This window comes from Rutidosis leptorrhynchoides, chromosome 6 (assembly GCF_046630445.1).
Source record: "Rutidosis leptorrhynchoides isolate AG116_Rl617_1_P2 chromosome 6, CSIRO_AGI_Rlap_v1, whole genome shotgun sequence".
Lineage (NCBI taxonomy): Eukaryota > Viridiplantae > Streptophyta > Magnoliopsida > Asterales > Asteraceae > Rutidosis > Rutidosis leptorrhynchoides.
Window position 1 is genome coordinate 86,352,487 of NC_092338.1, and position 14,211 is coordinate 86,366,697.

The 14,211-nt window shown below is 34.3% G+C and overlaps 2 pseudogenes; both read right to left on the bottom strand.

Annotated features, from left to right (window-relative positions):
• Positions 1–214: 214 nt before the first annotated feature.
• LOC139853840 (heat shock 70 kDa protein 4-like) lies at positions 215–10,461 on the bottom strand (annotated as a pseudogene).
• A 1,062-nt stretch (positions 10,462–11,523) lies between these two features.
• LOC139853841 (heat shock 70 kDa protein 3-like) lies at positions 11,524–13,970 on the bottom strand (annotated as a pseudogene).
• Between the last annotated feature and the right edge of the window lie 241 nt (positions 13,971–14,211).

The following is a 14,211-nucleotide window of genomic DNA, read 5'->3' on the forward strand; positions in this document are numbered from 1 at the left end:
AGAGCTTAAGTCAAACTTCATTATGCAATGAAACACAACTGTAAAATAAAATATACAGTTTGAAATAGGGCCAAATATTTGAAACCTAAACATGAAGCCAATACATTAATAGATAATTGGATATTTAAGTAGATAACAAACATAGCAAAAATCTTGCAAGTAGAGACACAAATCAATTCTATTTCTTTCGGTTACAAAAGATTTCACGTCTTAATTAGCCTTGTTTCATCATCTTCTCAATCTTATCATGTGGTAACCTCCCAGTCCCAGCAATTGTTACACTCGCTATATTACCAGTGGATATCACCTTAGCTAAGACGTACAGAATACCATTTTCATCCAAGTTAAAACAGAACTTCAACTTTTCTCTACCAGCAGGGGCTGCCGGAACACCATAAAGAGTAAACTTGTCAAGAAAGATGTTATTTTTGGTGTTACTACTCTCACCCTGATATACAGGAAATGCCACATGTAACTGGTTGTCGTATCTTACACTATATTCACGTTCCTTGATGGTCGGTATGGGTGTATTCCTCGGGATAACCACACTCATATCATTGTCATAAATTTCGATTCCAAGAGAGAGTGGGGTAACATCTGATAATACCAAATCCTTAACACTTTAGTTACCGTTGCCACTTAATTTTGCAGCCAACACAGCTGCACCATAAGCGACAGCTTCATCTGCGTTTATGTTTTTGCAAATTGGTTTTCCATCAAAGAACTCCATAAGCATTTGTTGTACCTTAGGGAGCCTAGTCGACCCACCAAAAATTACTACATCATCAACGTCTTTCTTGTCTATGTTCCCATCTCTCAAGTAACTTTCTACAAGCTCAATGCACTTATCAAAGAAACCAGCATTTAGCTCCTCAAATTTTGATCGAGAGAATTTCATTGTAAAATCAACTCCTTCGTACAAAGATTCAATTTCTATTGACGTTCGAGTTGTTGAAGACAAATCTCTTTTCGCTTTCTCACATGCAACTTTCAACCTCCCAATTGCTCTTAAATTTCCACTCACATCTTTATTTTTCTTGTTCTTCAATTCTTCGACGCAATAATTCACCATCACCCTATCAAAATCTTCACCACCCAAATGAGTATCACCACCTATCGCTTTTACACTAATATTTCCATCTTTACTAATGTTCAAAAGCGACACGTCAAACGTTCCTCCACCTAAATCAAAGACGAACACATTCCTCTCTTTGGAACCATGTATGTGAGCACTCTTTTCTAAACCATATGCAATTGCAGCTGCTGTTGGCTCGCTAATCAAACGCAACACATTAAGTCCAGCAAGCATACCTGCATCCTTTGTTGCCTTCCGTTGCTTGTCACTAAAATATGCAGGAACGGTAATCACGGCGTCAATGACTTTCTCTCCAAGAAATGCTTCAGCAGCCTCCTTCAATTTCTTTAAGATCATGGAAGATATCTTTTCAGGTGAAAGGTTCTCATATAAGCCCTTGTGTAGAACCACAATCATAGGTTTCTCCGTACACCCTTTAATAACCTGATAAGGCAATGATTGTATATCCTTCTGCACAGTGGAATCATTGAATCTGCTTCCAATTATACGCTTAACATCTATAAGAAACGTAACATACGTTAAAGTTCATTAACTAAAAGTGATGCAGGATCACGTTGGTTTACGATTGGGCTAACAAATATTGGGCTTGCCAATATTGAGCTTCATAATTATTTTCAATATCTTTTATATGAGTTTGATTTTGTGCGAATGGGAGTGGGCTAAACAAGAAGTGGACTATGGTGCTAGGCCAAGGTGATCATGAGTCTCATTATTTGGATAGAAATGGTCTACGTGAAAAAATAATCTGCCAGAATACCGAGTCATATGAAATCTTATCTATTATTTGAATTCATGTTCTTATCTTTTTTAATTTTAAGTTTATCCGTATTATTGTTTAGTTTAAAAGCCATAGCTAGTTTATGTTTTAGTCAGTTTTTGATTTTTGATGAATAAAAAGTAAAAATAGGCCGAAGCCTTTTGTGGGGTTGCATACGTGAACTTTTTAAGTTCACATATCTCCTACTATTATTTTTTAATAGTAATTTTCTTGTTAATTAAGCCATCGATCCTTAAATCTACATTATGTGGTATCAGAGCCAGGTTTCACTACAAGAAACATAGCCTTTAGTGGCGCTCAAAAAGCGCCACTTTTGGCCATAAAAGCGCCTCTTTAGATCTTTTGCGGCGCTTTTGTGGCGCTTTTTTTTAGCGCCTCATAATCTTCGCCGCTTTAGATATTTTGTGGCGCTTTTTTGTGGCGCTTTTTGCGGGACCCATATTTTTTAATTTAAAAGGAAAAAAATTAAATAACCATTCAGTGGCGCATATTTGTGGCGCAAAAGGCGCCACATTTGATTTTTTTATAAATAATTATTAATTAAAAAGAATTTCTTAGATGCCCTTTTAGCGGCACAAAAAAGCGCCACAATTGGTATTACCAATTATTTATTATTTATTTATATATGCTGCACACTTTGTGACGCTCTACTGTGACGTAGTAGGCTACAAAAAGTAAATATTTCTTTTGATAGCAGCCTCTAGTGCCGCCCAGAAAATTCCGGGATTTTTCACGCAAACAGAACCTATAACGAATGATTTTTTTCAACCACAATTTTCAATAAACATCAACAATAACTAATTATATTACCATAATCTAAAGCGTTATTGCAAACGATAACAAGGTACAAAGTTTAAAGACTTAACATCAAATGCTCTAAAACTTAATGTTAAATCTTTACAACCATAACTTAAAACGATCAATTTCCATCTTCGCCATGGTCAGCTTTCATCATCACCACGCTGCTAACCGTGTCATTTTGTTGCATATTGTGAAAACAACAGTCACTTGAATCTGATAAATTAAGAAGCAGACAAAACAAATTAGTTTCCAGCCCGCGTGTTGCGGCAGAAAAAGTCTGTTTGGCACGGTTAGAGCCAAGATTTAAAGACGAAAAAGAAATACAAACCACATATCAGTCAGTGACATGATAAATGGATAAGAGCAGAGGTACGTACCTTCAGGTTGTAGGCGACCTCGAAGCTCGGTTGGCTATCAGTCGTCTTTACCTATACTGGAATTGGTAGAGACTTCGCAATAACTCTATCTGGATCACCTGAGTTTTGCAATAACTCTATCGCAGCTAACAAATAGAACGACTCAAGTAACTGAAGCAGTCGCAAAATCCACACTTATATAACTAAACCAATACTGAAGGCAAAAGTCACATGAAGCGACTACCTAAAGCATAGAGTATATATTAAGAAAGAACAAGCACTGTATTAAAGCATCCATATCTCAGTTTGTGGGTTGACCCATCAATATTTGCTAATAAAGATTACAAAATTAATCTATTAATATAGTTTATCTTTTACTACTGTTGCAAGCATTGGTATTTAGGTAGTGTTGGGTTGTCATGTTTTATTTAAGTTGGATAGAAAATAAAACTAATTAGACAACTTGAAAAAGTAATGGGTCAAGAAGACTGTGAGTCTACCCAAAGAAGTTTTCAACTGAGTAAGTATCGCTACATATATAAGGGTACAATCAAATTATAAATCAAGAAAACACATAATTATTAACAAAAGATATGATAAGAAGTCCACTTAAAACTAACATATGCATCAGCAAATAATACAACACCACAATTATTAACAAAATGATGGCTTTTTAGAATAACTGCAATAGATGCAAGGTCCTGAAAAAGATCAATGGAAAGTAATGTTATTGACACTTGCTGTTTCCATAAAACTTTTTATTATTTCTCTTTGTAATCAATGGTATGAAAAAATTGTTATATATTAAAGCAAGCATATAGCATATAATATCACAGCTTGTCACAGTTGTTAAAACTATTATGAAACAATAGCAATATTAGTATAACGTAGGTTAAATGTCAGATTTACCTCACCCTTTTTTCTCCAATTGATTTCCCAAAAAAAATTAACAATACCATCAACTGATATAAATACTTTGTCCGACAGAAGCGTAGCTACCTGCAGGGTGACACAAATATGAACTGCTAAATCAATTTCCGTGTTGTTATTTTTATCTGTTAATAACGAAAACGGAAAACCCCTAGCAATAACACGATCTATATGCTACGAAAATCAAAATGAGTGAAAATTTGTTACCATATCAATTTTAGAACAAATGATTCGAACCCTAACAATTTGTGTCATCCACAACAAACGAAGAAACATGGACCAATTGAAGAGTCGGTGGAGGGAGACGGTGATGGGTGTCAACGGAGCAGAAAATTCCTGAAAATCGGGGGCTTGAAATTGAAGGAAACAGAATCGGCAGAATCGGTGGCCCTAAATTGAAGGAAAGGAAGAAGCAACACACCATTATTTTTTCTTAAAAAACAAAGAAATACACCAAATCAAACCTGAAGATGGTAGGAAAATGAAGGATGGGAGCTTCGATTACTCAACAGGGTATTTCGATTCTTTTCTTTTGAGCAAAAAAGGGAAGGGTAGATGTGGGAGTAAACTGGCCAGATGGGGATTCAAGAACTTGAGAGAAATAAAATTCAAGAAGCTATGTCCAGATCCAAAAGACACTTTTTAGAGTGGAGGGAAAGATCAAATTTCATGAAAATTAATGGCGGCCAAATGTTATTTCGTGAAAATTTATGGGTAGTATTATTTTTATTATTAATATTAATATTAATATTAATATTAACAAATATACTAATTTGCGTAATGGGTCCCACTCATTTTACCCAACCCTCACCCGCCACGACACCTTTTTTTACTGTAGCAACACTTATTTCCTTTTTTCCCTTTCCATCTTCCGTTCTTTTTCGTTGCTGGTGGAACGTACACACCGATTGAAGCTTAAGGACAAAAATTGGGGTTCACCGTATCCTTTTTTTTTGTGTGATGCCGGCGATTATTACGTTAGCGGTGGTGGAGGTCTATCCGATTCTTTGAACGATTAGTGTTCCTTCGTTTATGGTCCAAAATCATGGTTTTTCTTTGGTTAAAATCGATTAAAGATTTGTATGGAAATTAGGGTTTCGGTCTTCCTTCGTTTGTTGCGGTTGTGGTTCATCAAAATCGAGTGAATGTACATCATCAGAATCGAGTGAATGTATGGTCCGAAAATTAGGGTTTTGCCTTGATTGGGTAGGATCAACTGAAGATTTGTGTGGACATTAGGGTTTTTTGTAATTATGATATTATTTTAATTATTATAATGTCACATTGAATCATCGCGTTCACCGTTAAATTTCGATTTTCATGTTCAATTGTCATTCAATCTACATTCGATCAATAGTCGCATCATTCAATGTCGTATCATTCAAACTTTATATTCAAATGTTATTTAACTGCCACGTTCACGATTACATTTCACATTCCACCCATACATATGGAGTAAAACCGATGTAGAATAATCAATAGACCGACTAGAGATGGTCATGAAGTCCATATCCACGTGAAGAAAATGTAATTATTAAAAGCAACATGTACCATCAAAATGCAATTATTACGAGCAACGTGTACCGTTGTGAAGCAAATGTCACTCATTTGTTAAGCACTGAAGCAGCAGCTTCGTTTGTTAGATGATCCACCCATGTGCGATAGAGCAAAAATTATTATACCCGGTTTGTTAAGCTCCAAGAACAATCTTAAAGCAAAACTCAACCACGCATAAGTCCAAGCAAGAAAAATGAAACTGTTTTTAATTTGTAGTTGGGTAATATTTATGTCGTATCTCTTCTTTTTTAGATTATCACATGTTTAATGAAGTTCGACGTGAACCATTTGTAACTCGTACGACAAGTTAATGTAATTGTTAAGTAACTTATTTTAAATGTATTTTCAAGTTCGATTAGTAAGATCCATCGTTGTAGTTAGTTGTTATTTCCAGTTAAAAAATATTTAATATATAGTAAATAAAAATAATAATCAAAATCGGCTAGTAATATTAATAATAATATTAATTAATTTTCGACGGATCGTTAATAAAAACATAAATAAAAAGGTGACAAAAATATGGTGTGATGGTGTGTGCCATAATAGTAATTAATAATATTATTAGTTGAATTTTTTTTATTTTTTATCATTTTGTGGCGCTGGTGCGCCACAAAACGAGCGCCACAATAGAGTTAGCGGGATTTTTTTTTTTGTTTGGCGGGAAAAAATTAAAAGGCAAAAAGAAAAAGAAAATACAATAAGTGGCGTTTTTGTGCGCCACAAATGGGTTGACGGGTTTTTTTGTCAAACGCTTTTTATATTTAAATCTAAAATAAATTCAGTAAAACAAATGCGGCGCCCTGAGCGCCACAAAAAGCGCCACAAATAATAATGTTTGACCAAAACTGAGCGAGCGTTGAAAATTTTGTCTTTTAGCGACCCTTTCGTGGCGCTTTTGGAGTGCCACAAAAGGCATGCGTCCCCTGTTCTCATTTTTCTAGTAGTGTTTGGCTAAACAAGAATATGGGGGTCGGTATTACAGGAGATCAAATCACAGAATCGCCGAGAGAGGCAGTGGTAATGATCCTCGTGATGCTGAGATTGCTTGTTTGCAACAACGAGTTAAAGAGTTAGAGATTGAGCGTTTGCAACGAAGGATAGCAAAATTAGAGTTGGACCGACATCATAAATATGGTGAACGCTATGCTTCAGATCAAACATCGAACCAACGGGAAAGTATGAATCCATTCGCCGATGCGCCGAGTGGATTCACACGGGACCATCATGATGATCCCTTACGGACCATTGGTATGAAGGTTGAACAGCTTAATTTTTAATCTAGAATACGTTCTGGAACCTATTGTTGATGAAGATTCTGAACCCATCTATGATACAGATGGTGAGGATGAAGAACTCATCTATAATACGGATTATGAAAAGGATGCCGATTTTCTGAATTTCAGTGATGTTGATAATATTGGCATCAGTTACGAAATCGTTGAATTCGACACTTCGGTCACTAATAAAGACACGAACGTGTCCAACGAAGTTGTTAAAATTCCCTCTTGTGAAGATGTTAACGTTAGTTTGAAAAACAAGTTAAAAAATATTTGCATAATTCTTGAGAATCAGATGGATGTTGCGTTCATTGATGTTGTAGACTCGAGGACGAGTCTTTTTGAAGAAGGGGAGAATGATGCAGGATCACGTTGGTTTGCGATTGGGCTAACAAATATTGGGCTTGCCAATATTGAGCTTCATAATTATTTTCAATATCTTTTAAATGAGTTTGATTTTGTGCGAATGGGAGTGGGCTAAACAAGAAGTGGACTATGGTGCTAGGCCAAGGTGATCATGGGTCTCATTATTTGGATGGAAATGGTCTACGTGAAAAAACAATCTGCCAGAATACCGAGTCATATGAAATCTTATCTATTATTTGAATTCATGTTCTTATCTTTTTTAATTTTAAGTTTATCCGTATTATTGTTTAGTTTAAAAGCCATAGCTAGTTTATGTTTTAGTCAGTTTTTGATTTTTGATGAATAAAAAGTAAAAATAGGCCGAAGCCTTTTGTGGGGTTGCATACGTGAACTTTTTAAGTTCACATATCTCTTACTATTATTTTTTAATAGTAATTTTCTTGTTAATTAAGCCATCGATCCTTAAATGTACATTAAAAAGGCTAAGTATTTCAAAATGTATCAAACTTTAATACAATTTTTAGTTTTATTAATATTATCAAACTTTAGTGACATGGCACCGATTTTTTAATGTTAATAATGTATCTTGCTACAACAAGATCAGATAAACTAATACTGGTACCTGCCTAATAAGTTATCGAATACATGTACAATTTCTTAGATAATGTGGAAGTTACATACAAACACTAGATCGACTAACATGTAAAGTTCGACACATTTTCAGACACTTAACATTTGATTAAACCCATATTCGCTACTACTTACACCCACTGCAACAAGCATACAAACTGTACATGTTTATGCCCTAAATTCAAACTCTTAAGTGACATATTGGTAATAAATAATATAAACGAGTAAAAACAGTATAGCTTGGTACCAAAGAATACAAAGAAATTAGTAGCCAGTTGATTTTATATATATATATATATATATATATATATATATATATATATATATATATATATATATAGTGGTAGGATCAAGAGGGAAGTAACCATTCGGGGGGAAGCGGGGGGAAGAAAAAACTTTTTTTTTTTTCGTTTTTTGAAAAAACTTTGTTCACGAACATTATAGATGAGATGAAAATATGAACATTTAGTAGAGACACTTGTGATAAATGTTTTTATTTTGGCGGGAAAACGCTCGAAGAAGTAATATATAACAATTATCGTGTTTTTCGAGCGTATTTTGAGGTTTTAGCTATTGGGGTTTAGATATTAGGGTTTAGATATTAGGGTTTATAGGGTTTAGATATTAGGGTTTAGAAATTTAGGGTTTAGGGTTTAGATTTAGGGTTTAGATTTAGGATTTAGATTGAGTTTTTAACACGAACGGTTTAGAGTTTAGGGTTTAGGGTTTAGGGTTTAGGGTTTGGTGTTTTGGGTTTATGGAATAAACCCAAAACACCAAACCCTAAACCCTAAACCCTAAACCCTAAATCGGGCTAAATTTTACTTCACAAAACATGAAAAAAAAAACGTTCATATTCTTCACGAACAATATTATCTTGAATGTTATTTTTGTCGATCGTTTTCCCGCCTAAATAATAACATTCATCACGAAGTGTCTCTTCTAAATGTTCATATTTTCGTGTGATCTTGATGCCGGAAAAAAAAAATTTAAAAAAAAAACGAAAAAAATAAATAAATTTGCTTCCCCCCGCTTCCCCCCGATTGGTTACTTTTCCATTGATCCTGCCCATATATATATATATATATATATATATATATATATATATATATATATATATATATATATATATATATATAAGAAACATATGTTTGCAGTTCTTTAAGACGTGTCAGTATATTAGAAGGATGTTCAAACTACTCCTACTAAAAAGTATTAAACTTTTGCAGTTCGTTAGATTCTATATCATGGTTAGATATATTTGCAGACTTGTGTTAGATAATACATATTGGACTTGGGTCTAACGTAATATGTTATTATGTAACATATTGTACTCCGATGATTATGATTAAATAAAAATAAGAAGCAGTTACCAAAGATGGTGTTTGTAGGGTTCCTGTTGATCTGATTTTTGGCTCCTTCACCAACTAAGACTTCATCTGAGTCAGTAAAAGCTACACAGGATGGGGTGATCTTGTTTCCTTGTTCATTAGTGATGATTTCGACACGGTTGTGTTGATCGAACCATGCCGCAACACACGAGTAAGTCGTTTTGCAGTTTTTCCTCTTGACAACTTGATCGACCAGTTTTTTTCTCTTCAAATAATAGAAAATATAAGTCGTAAATATGGATTGTGGAGCAAAATATGAGAAACTTAATAAAGAGAACAAAATCTTTTTTGCCGTTAAAAAAAAAGAGAACAAAATCTTTCTCTTCAAAGGTTCAAATCATACATTGTAGGTTATGATGACTTGAACATTAATGGACACCAGAGAGAAACCACAAGGCTTTAATGAGTAATCAAATGCGAGTCCTAGTTACGAAAGATTCGAAATATCTTATAGAAATATAATATTTCTATGTAAATTTCCTAATTGCACTGTATATGTAAATAGATAAATATAAATATAATATTTCTTATTATTATATCATATCTTTACGTAACTAACATACCATTCTATAGGAATAAATGTTAATATAAAATAAATAAATGAAACAAATTGCCTCTCTACTGTTTCAACTAATTAGAAGTCGAGTCCATTTAAATCTTTCTTATTCTTTTATGCTTTAATTAATCCATATCGATGCAGTTCACGATATATAGGAGAATTTTCAAATATATATACTTTCTCCGTTTCAAAATAATTGTTTTCTTTTAATTTTTAATTTTAAAAATTATTTTTTTCAATTCAATTGATATGAATGTTTAATTTTTAAAGGTATTTTCATGTACTGATCGAGGATATTTTTTCATTAATTATTACTCCATATAACGTAAATAAAAATAATTAAAATCAATAAAAACTTTTAAAATAAAAAATAATACAGTTATTTTGAGACAATGGGGGTTGTTTCTTAAGCATACTTTTCATATAGATTTGGCATATCCATAAAAAAAATTTCCCGACGAGTGCAAAATATTAAAAAAATTGAAAAAAAAAATAAAAGCGGCAAAATGTTGACTTTTAATATATGAATGCACTAAACGTCGAAATTTAACACATAAATACACTGAAAATTTTGAGCCGGCGGAGGCGGACGACACCGATTAACCCCTTCTTATATATTTTTTTTTTCTAACGGCTAAAATTTTATGTATATACTATCTACCTAGCACCAAGCACTCTAACCCCGAATCGTATTCCCTTCCAGACCTCCTTTAGCTCCATAAATTACTCTAATAAGCTCGGCCCATTTAGCATTCGGATGATTAACGAAACGCCACACCTACTTAAGAATCAAGGTGTGATTTAGAGCACGTAAACTAACGATTCCAAGGCCTCCATGCTCTAAAGGAGCCATCACTTGTTGAGCTTCCCACAAAAACCGGATCGAATACTTTCCAAATTGGATAGAACCGATTCTGGACACTTATAAATCGAGAGGTAATAAATTCACGGGCTACCAAAGGACAGATTTAATACCCAATAAAGAGTAAATTAACCTTCCAACCAGCTAGTTTTTTGTTAAATTTTTCGCGTAAAGAATGCCAACTAGCAATCCGATTCATATTCACACCTACCGGAAGACCCAAATAGGTGAAAGGAAGTGCATGCACCTATGGAACACCCGATGTGGTTTGACCCAAATACGTTCTTATGTATTAGTTTGATCCCTGCATACGTTCTTATATATTAGTTGTATATTAGGCGTAACTGTATGAATGTATTAGCTATGGCTATCATTTTCATCTCTTCACCTTCACCAATAGCTAGTTATTTCCACCAATTAGTAAGTATTCTTTTATTTATATTTTTAGGCACATATAATATTTTAAAATGGTGAAAAGGAGGATCCAATTAGTAATGTAAACTGCTGGAGTCGCTATTGTGCTAAACTCTCGATTAGAAAAAGCTAGAAACTCGATCGACTTGAGCTAAAGAAGCTCGTGTTTTCAAGTTCAAGTTTTGATCGGTTAACAAATCGATAATTTCGATCTCAGTTTGACTACATTGATTACCAATATTAATATTTAATATTAATATTCATAACAATAGAATGTAATGAACTTTAAAAAAAAAAAAAAGTCAACACTTTCAAGCTCAACATGACATGACTTGATTACCAATATACGGCTTGACTCGAAGGTTATTAAAAACAATGGTAGATACGTTAAATGTATTAACACAAGCTAGATAGATAATTAAGGCTCCTAAACTTGCAATTAGAGACAGTACACAATCAATTTTGTTTCTTATGGAGTTATGGGTGGGTACAAAGGACTTGACATTTTAACCTTGTTTCAGCATCTTCTCAATCTTATCATGTAGTTAGATCCCGATCCCGATCCCAGTCACAGCAACCAGCAATTGTTACACTTGCTTTATTACCGGTGGATATGACCTTAGCTGCGACATAGAGAATACCATCTTCATCCAAGTGAAAGCAAACCTTCATCTTTTCTTTGCGAGCAGGGGCCGCCGGAACACCACTGAGAACAAACTTGCCAAGAAACATGTTATTCTTGATCTTACTGCTCTCACCCTGATAAACAGAAATTGTTATCGTTAACTGGTTGTCGTATCTTGTACAATAATCACGCTCCATGATGACGGGTACAGGTGTGTTCCTTGGGATCACAACACTCATATCCGCATCACGTACTTCAATTCCAAGAGACAGTGGGGTTACATCTGATAGTACCAAATCCTTAACACGTTGGTTACCATTGCCGCTTAAGTTTGCGGCAAAGACAGCTGCACCATAAGCAACAGCTTCATCTGCATTTATCTTCTTGCAAAGCGGTTTTCCATTAAAAAACTCCAAAAGCATTTGTTGTACCTTAGGAATCCTAGTCGACCCACCAACAATCACTACATCGTCAACGTCTTTCTTGTCCATATCCCCATCTCTCAAGCAATTCTCTACAAGCTCAATGCACTTATCAAAGAAACCAGCGTTTAGCTCCTCGAATTTTGCCCGAGAGAATTTCATTGTATAATCAATTCCATCGTACAAAGATTCTATTTCAATCGACGTTCGTGTTGTCGAGGACAAATCTCTCTTCGCTTTCTCACATGCAACTTTCAACCTCCCCATTACTCTCGCATTTCCACTCAAATCTTTATTTTTCTTGTTCTTCAAGTCTTCGATGCAATAATTCACCATCGCCCTATCAAAATCTTCACCGCCCAAATGAGTGTCACCACCTACCGCTTTTACGGTAATATTTCCATCGTTACTAATATTCAAAAGCGATACGTCAAACGTTCCGCCACCCAAATCAAATACTAAAACATTCTTCTCCTTATAGCCATTTAAGTGAGAATTATTTTCTAAACCATACGCAATGGCGGCTGCTGTTGGCTCATTAATCAAACGCATCACATTAAGTCCAGCAAGCACACCTGCATCCTTCGTGGCCTGTCGTTGCTTGTCACTAAAATATGCAGGAACCGTAATCACTGCATCAATAACTTCCTCTCCAAGAAATGCTTCAGCGGCCTCTTTCAAGTTCTTTAAGATGAAGCAAGATATTTCTTCAGGTAAATAGCATTCATCTATGCCTTCATGTTGAACCACAATCATAGGTTTCTCCATAAACTCTTCGATTACCTTATAAGGCAATGATTTTATATCTTTCTGCACAGCAGTGTCGTTGAATCTGCTTCCGATTATACGCTTAACATCTGAAAATATGAAACAATACATATATTAAAGTTCATTAACTACAATTCAACTTTTAAAAAATGTATCAAACTTCAATGCAATTTCTAGTGTTAGAATCAAACTTTAGTGACATGATACTGGTTTTTAATGATGTAAAATGCATTTAGCTACAGCATGATCAGTTAACTTAATACTGAGTATATGACCAAGTAAGACTACCCTTATCGGTAGGGCCAAAGGAGTGTGAAAGGGAGCGCCAAAAGAAGACACCGCTACTAACGAGCTCCCTTCCATCGCAAATGACATCACCGTGATGCTTCAAGTCGTTGTGTGGCGCCTTTCAAGATGGAGGTTGTTGCTTTTTTTGTTTATAAAATATGCATTAAAAGTGGTACATTATATTAATTAATTAATTAATTTAGGTGGGTCTATTTGACGGTGAAGGGGTATGTCATGAATACTAATGTAAAGTAATGAGAAGGAAATCTGAGGTGGATGATGTGGCATATTGTTAAAGTAAAGACATATATAAGAGTAGTCTAACAAGTCTTCAAATACGTACAATAGAAATTGTTAGAAGTAGAGTGCAGTAGCTAGTTTATATTTGGTTGTATTTAATTCTTTATATATCTGACTATCACTCATATTATTTGAAACTTTTCTGCAACTGCATATGTAGCAATATCATATTTACATGTACTAATTGAGTGGTTATATACATACGATAGCAATAACTATAGAGATTAGATATACATATAATAAAACAAAATAAAGTTTAGATTAAAAACTCATGATTAGATATACATATACTGTATAAGATTAATAAAAAAAGACAGAATTACCACTTACCGAAGATGGTGTTTGTAGGGTTCCTGTTGATTTGGTTTTTGGCTCCTTCACCAACTAAAACTTCATCTGAATCAGTAAAAGCTACACAAGATGGGGTGATCTTGTTGCCTTGTTCATTGGTGATGATTTCAACACGATTATGTTGATTGAACCATGCAGCGACACACGAGTAAGTCGTTCCTAGATCGATACCGATTGCAGTTTTCCCTCTAATTGACATCTTGATCGACCAAATTTACTTCGTTTTGAAAGAATACGATAATATAGGTCGTTATATAGGGATTTTGGGGCAAAAAAGTATCAGAAAATTAGTAAGGAGCTACGATAATTGTTTAGGTTATGATGATCGACTTGAACGTACCTTACGGACACCATCGCGAAACCACAAGGCTATGATGAGTAATCAAATCAAATATCAAATACTTACTAATTAGAAAAGATTTGAAAAATCTTATACAAAA